Below are 6,834 nucleotides of genomic sequence, written 5' to 3'. Positions count from 1 at the left end.
CGGGCCCCGGGGTAGACCTGTTGTCCTAGAGCACTGGGTAGACCAGGTGTCGCGGGCCCCGGGGTAGACCTGGTGTCCCGTTCCCCGGGGTAGACCTGGTGTCAGAGGGCCCCGGGGTAGACCTGGTGTCCCAGGGCCCGGGGTAGACCTGGTGTCCCGGGGCCCGGGGTAGACCTGGTGTCCCGTTCCCCGGGGTAGACCTGGTGTCAGAGGGCCCCGGGGTAGACCTGTTGTCCCAGGGCCCGGGGTAGACCTGGTGTCAGAGGGCCCCAGGGTAGACCTGGTGTCCGAGGGCCCTGGGTAGACCTGGTGTCCGAGGGCCCTGGGTAGACCTGGGGTCCCAGGGCCCGGGGTAGACCTGGTGTCCCGGGCCCCGGGGTAGACCTGGTGTCCCAGGGCCCGGGGTAGACCTGGTGTCCCGTTCCCCGGGGTAGACCTGGTGTCCTGGGACCATGGGTAGACCTGGTGTCCCGTTCCCCGGGGTAGACCTGGTGTCCCGTTCCCCGGGGTAGACCTGGTGTCCCGGGCCCCGGGGTAGACCTGGTGTCCCGTTCCCCGGGGTAGACCTGGTGTCAGAGGGCCCCGGGGTAGACCTGTTGTCCCAGGGCCCGGGGTAGACCTGGTGTCCCGTTCCCCGGGGTAGACCTGGTGTCCGAGGGCCCTGGGTAGACCTGGTGTCCCGTTCCCCGGGGTAGACCTGGTGTCCCGGGCCCCGGGGTAGACCTGGTGTCCCGTTCCCCGGGGTAGACCTGGTGTCAGAGGGCCCCGGGGTAGACCTGTTGTCCCAGGGCCCGGGGTAGACCTGGTGTCCCGGGCGCCAGGGTAGACCTGGTGTCCGAGGGCCCTGGGTAGACCTGGTGTCCGAGGGCCCTGGGTAGACCTGGTGTCCCAGGGCCCGGGGTAGACCTGGTGTCCCGGGGCCCGGGGTAGACCTGGTGTCCCAGGGCCCGGGGTAGACCTGGTGTCCCGTTCCCCGGGGTAGACCTGGTGTCCTGGGACCATGGGTAGACCTGGTGTCCCGTTCCCCGGGGTAGACCTGGTGTCCCGGGCCCCGGGGTAGACCTGGTGTCCCGTTCCCCGGGGTAGACCTGGTGTCAGAGGGCCCCGGGGTAGACCTGTTGTCCCAGGGCCCGGGGTAGACCTGGTGTCCCGGGCGCCAGGGTAGACCTGGTGTCCGAGGGCCCTGGGTAGACCTGGTGTCCGAGGGCCCTGGGTAGACCTGGGGTCCCAGGGCCCGGGGTAGACCTGGTGTCCCGGGCCCCGGGGTAGACCTGGTGTCCCAGGGCCCGGGGTAGACCTGGTGTCCCGTTCCCCGGGGTAGACCTGGTGTCCTGGGACCATGGGTAGACCTGGTGTCCCGTTCCCCGGGGTAGACCTGGTGTCCCGTTCCCCGGGGTAGACCTGGTGTCCCGGGCCCCGGGGTAGACCTGGTGTCCCGTTCCCCGGGGTAGACCTGGTGTCAGAGGGCCCCGGGGTAGACCTGTTGTCCCAGGGCCCGGGGTAGACCTGGTGTCCCGTTCCCCGGGGTAGACCTGGTGTCCGAGGGCCCTGGGTAGACCTGGTGTCCCGTTCCCCGGGGTAGACCTGGTGTCCCGGGCCCCGGGGTAGACCTGGTGTCCCGTTCCCCGGGGTAGACCTGGTGTCAGAGGGCCCCGGGGTAGACCTGTTGTCCCAGGGCCCGGGGTAGACCTGGTGTCCCGGGCGCCAGGGTAGACCTGGTGTCCGAGGGCCCTGGGTAGACCTGGTGTCCGAGGGCCCTGGGTAGACCTGGGGTCCCAGGGCCCGGGGTAGACCTGGTGTCCCGGGGCCCGGGGTAGACCTGGTGTCCCAGGGCCCGGGGTAGACCTGGTGTCCCGTTCCCCGGGGTAGACCTGGTGTCCTGGGACCATGGGTAGACCTGGTGTCCCGTTCCCCGGGGTAGACCTGGTGTCCCGGGCCCCGGGGTAGACCTGGTGTCCCGTTCCCCGGGGTAGACCTGGTGTCAGAGGGCCCCGGGGTAGACCTGGTGTCCCGGGCCCCGGGGTAGACCTGGTGTCCCGTTCCCCGGGGTAGACCTGGTGTCAGAGGGCCCCGGGGTAGACCTGGTGTCAGAGGGCCCCGGGGTAGACCTGTTGTCCCAGGGCCCGGGGTAGACCTGGTGTCCCGTTCCCCGGGGTAGACCTGGTGTCCGAGGGCCCTGGGTAGACCTGGTGTCCCGTTCCCCGGGGTAGACCTGGTGTCCCGTTCCCCGGGGTAGACCTGGTGTCAGAGGGCCCCGGGGTAGACCTGTTGTCCCAGGGCCCGGGGTAGACCTGGTGTCCCGGGCGCCAGGGTAGACCTGGTGTCCGAGGGCCCTGGGTAGACCTGGTGTCCGAGGGCCCTGGGTAGACCTGGTGTCCCAGGGCCCGGGGTAGACCTGGTGTCCCGGGGCCCGGGGTAGACCTGGTGTCCCAGGGCCCGGGGTAGACCTGGTGTCCCGTTCCACGGGGTAGACCTGGTGTCCTGGGACCATGGGTAGACCTGGTGTCCCGTTCCCCGGGGTAGACCTGGTGTCCCGTTCCCCGGGGTAGACCTGGTGTCCCGGGCCCCGGGGTAGACCTGGTGTCCCGTTCCCCGGGGTAGACCTGGTGTCAGAGGGCCCCGGGGTAGACCTGTTGTCCCAGGGCCCGGGGTAGACCTGGTGTCCCGTTCCCCGGGGTAGACCTGGTGTCCGAGGGCCCTGGGTAGACCTGGTGTCCCGTTCCCCGGGGTAGACCTGGTGTCCCGGGCCCCGGGGTAGACCTGGTGTCCCGTTCCCCGGGGTAGACCTGGTGTCAGAGGGCCCCGGGGTAGACCTGTTGTCCCAGGGCCCGGGGTAGACCTGGTGTCCCGGGCGCCAGGGTAGACCTGGTGTCCGAGGGCCCTGGGTAGACCTGGTGTCCGAGGGCCCTGGGTAGACCTGGGGTCCCAGGGCCCGGGGTAGACCTGGTGTCCCGGGCCCCGGGGTAGACCTGGTGTCCCAGGGCCCGGGGTAGACCTGGTGTCCCGTTCCCCGGGGTAGACCTGGTGTCCTGGGACCATGGGTAGACCTGGTGTCCCGTTCCCCGGGGTAGACCTGGTGTCCCGTTCCCCGGGGTAGACCTGGTGTCCCGGGCCCCGGGGTAGACCTGGTGTCCCGTTCCCCGGGGTAGACCTGGTGTCAGAGGGCCCCGGGGTAGACCTGTTGTCCCAGGGCCCGGGGTAGACCTGGTGTCCCGTTCCCCGGGGTAGACCTGGTGTCCGAGGGCCCTGGGTAGACCTGGTGTCCCGTTCCCCGGGGTAGACCTGGTGTCCCGGGCCCCGGGGTAGACCTGGTGTCCCGTTCCCCGGGGTAGACCTGGTGTCAGAGGGCCCCGGGGTAGACCTGTTGTCCCAGGGCCCGGGGTAGACCTGGTGTCCCGGGCGCCAGGGTAGACCTGGTGTCCGAGGGCCCTGGGTAGACCTGGTGTCCGAGGGCCCTGGGTAGACCTGGGGTCCCAGGGCCCGGGGTAGACCTGGTGTCCCGGGGCCCGGGGTAGACCTGGTGTCCCAGGGCCCGGGGTAGACCTGGTGTCCCGTTCCCCGGGGTAGACCTGGTGTCCTGGGACCATGGGTAGACCTGGTGTCCCGTTCCCCGGGGTAGACCTGGTGTCCCGGGCCCCGGGGTAGACCTGGTGTCCCGTTCCCCGGGGTAGACCTGGTGTCAGAGGGCCCCGGGGTAGACCTGGTGTCCCGGGCCCCGGGGTAGACCTGGTGTCCCGTTCCCCGGGGTAGACCTGGTGTCAGAGGGCCCCGGGGTAGACCTGGTGTCAGAGGGCCCCGGGGTAGACCTGTTGTCCCAGGGCCCGGGGTAGACCTGGTGTCCCGTTCCCCGGGGTAGACCTGGTGTCCGAGGGCCCTGGGTAGACCTGGTGTCCCGTTCCCCGGGGTAGACCTGGTGTCCCGTTCCCCGGGGTAGACCTGGTGTCAGAGGGCCCCGGGGTAGACCTGTTGTCCCAGGGCCCGGGGTAGACCTGGTGTCCCGGGCGCCAGGGTAGACCTGGTGTCCGAGGGCCCTGGGTAGACCTGGTGTCCGAGGGCCCTGGGTAGACCTGGTGTCCCAGGGCCCGGGGTAGACCTGGTGTCCCGGGGCCCGGGGTAGACCTGGTGTCCCAGGGCCCGGGGTAGACCTGGTGTCCCGTTCCACGGGGTAGACCTGGTGTCCTGGGACCATGGGTAGACCTGGTGTCCCGTTCCCCGGGGTAGACCTGGTGTCCCGTTCCCCGGGGTAGACCTGGTGTCCCGGGCCCCGGGGTAGACCTGGTGTCCCGTTCCCCGGGGTAGACCTGGTGTCAGAGGGCCCCGGGGTAGACCTGTTGTCCCAGGGCCCGGGGTAGACCTGGTGTCCCGTTCCCCGGGGTAGACCTGGTGTCCGAGGGCCCTGGGTAGACCTGGTGTCCCGTTCCCCGGGGTAGACCTGGTGTCCCGGGCCCCGGGGTAGACCTGGTGTCCCGTTCCCCGGGGTAGACCTGGTGTCAGAGGGCCCCGGGGTAGACCTGTTGTCCCAGGGCCCGGGGTAGACCTGGTGTCCCGTTCCCCGGGGTAGACCTGGTGTCCGAGGGCCCTGGGTAGACCTGGTGTCCCGGGGCCCGGGGTAGACCTGGTGTCCCGTTCCCCGGGGTAGACCTGGTGTCCGAGGGCCCTGGGTAGACCTGGTGTCGCGGGCCCCGGGGTAGACCTGTTGTCCTAGAGCACTGGGTAGACCAGGTGTCGCGGGCCCCGGGGTAGACCTGGTGTCCCAGGGCCCGGGGTAGACCTGGTGTCCCGTTCCCCGGGGTAGACCTGGTGTCCTGGGACCATGGGTAGACCTGGTGTCGCGGGCCCCGGGGTAGACCTGGTGTCCCAGGACCATGGGTAGACCTGGTGTCCCAGGGCCCGGGGTAGACCTGGTGTCCCGTTCCCCGGGGTAGACCTGGTGTCCTGGGACCATGGGTAGACCTGGTGTCCCGGGCCCCGGGGTAGGCCCTGGGACACCAGGTCTACCCCGGGGAACGGGACAGCAGGTCTACCCCGAGTCCCGGGACAACTGGTCTACCCGGCGCTCGAGGACACCGGGTCTACCCCGGCGCCCGGGACACCAGGTCTACCCCGGAGCCCGGGACACCAGGTCTACCCCGGTCCCTGGGACACCAGGTCTACCCGGCGCTCGAGGACACCAGGTCTACCCCGCAGCCCGGGACACCAGGTCTACCCCGGCCCCCGGGACACCAGGTCTACCCCCGAGCCCGGGACACCAGGTCTACCCCGGCCCCTGGGACACCAGGTCTACCCCGGCCCCCGGGACACCAGGTCTACCCCGGCCCCTGGGACACCAGGTCTACCCCGGCGCCTGGGACACCAGGTCTACCCCGGAGCCCGGGACACCAGGTCTACCCCGGTCCCCGGGACACCAGGTCTACCCAGCGCTCTAGGACAACAGGTCTACCCCGGCGCCCGGGACACCAGGTCTACCCAGGGCTCTAGGACAACAGGTCTACCCCGGCGCCCGGGATACCAGGTCTACCCAGGGCTCTAGGACAACAGGTCTACCCCGCTTCTGGCCCCTGGGACACCAGGTCTACCCCGTCTTGTGCCGAAGACACCAGGTCTACCCCGGAGCCCGGGACACCAGGTCTACCCCGGCGCCCGGGACACCAGGTCTACCCCGGAGCCCGGGACACCAGGTCTACCCCGGCCCCTGGGACACCAGGTCTACCCCGGAGCCCGGGACACCAGGTCTACCCCGGAGCCCGGGACACCAGGTCTACCCGGGGCTCTAGGACAACAGGTCTACCCCGCTTCTGGCCGGAGACACCAGGTCTACCCCGTCTTGTGCCGCAGACACCAGGTCTACCCCGTCTCGGGCCGGGGACACCAGGTCTACCCCGTCTCGGTCCGGGGACACCAGGTCTGCTGGCTCTCGGGCCGGGGACACCAGGTCTTCTCCGGATCTGGCGGGACACCAGGTCTACCCCGGTCCCTGGGACACCAGGTCAACCCCGGCGCCCGGGACACCAGGTCTACCCCGGCGCCCGGGACACCAGGTCTACCCCGGCGCCCGGGACACCAGGTCTACCCCGGAGCCCGGGACACCAGGTCTACCCCGGCGCCCGGGACACCAGGTCTACCCCGGAGCCCCGGACACCAGGTCTACCCCGGCCCCCGGGACACCAGGTCTACCCCGGGCTCTAGGACAACAGGTCTACCCCGCTTCTGGCCGGAGACACCAGGTCTACCCCGTCTTGTGCCGCAGACACCAGGTCTACCCCGTCTCGGGCCGGGGACACCAGGTCTACCCCGTCTCTGGCCGCGGACAGCCGGTCTACCCCGTCTCGGTCCGGGGACACCAGGTCTGCTGGCTCTCGGGCCGGGGACACCAGGTCTTCTCCGGATCTGGCGGGACACCAGGTCTACCCCGGTCCCTGGGACACCAGGTCTACCCCGGAGCCCGGGACACCAGGTCTACCCCGGTCCCTGGGACACCAGGTCTACCCCGGTCCCTGGGACACCAGGTCTACCCCGGCGCCCGGGACACCAGGTCTACCCCGGAGCCCGGGACACCAGGTCTACCCCGGCGCCCGGGACACCAGGTCTACCCCGGAGCCCGGGACACCAGGTCTACCCCGGCGCCCGGGACACCAGGTCTACCCCGGAGCCCCGGACACCAGGTCTACCCCGGCCCCCGGGACACCAGGTCTACCCCGGAGACCCGGACACCAGGTCTACCCCGGCCCCCGGGACACCAGGTCTACCCCGGCCCCCGGGACACCAGGTCTACCCCGGCGCCCGGGACACCAGGTCTACCCCGGAGCCCGGGACACCAGGTCTACCCCGGCGCCC

The sequence above is a fragment of the Zonotrichia albicollis genome, unplaced genomic scaffold (genome assembly GCF_047830755.1).
Source record: "Zonotrichia albicollis isolate bZonAlb1 unplaced genomic scaffold, bZonAlb1.hap1 Scaffold_140, whole genome shotgun sequence".
Taxonomy (NCBI): Eukaryota; Metazoa; Chordata; class Aves; order Passeriformes; family Passerellidae; genus Zonotrichia; species Zonotrichia albicollis.
This window is presented reverse-complemented; position numbering follows the sequence as displayed.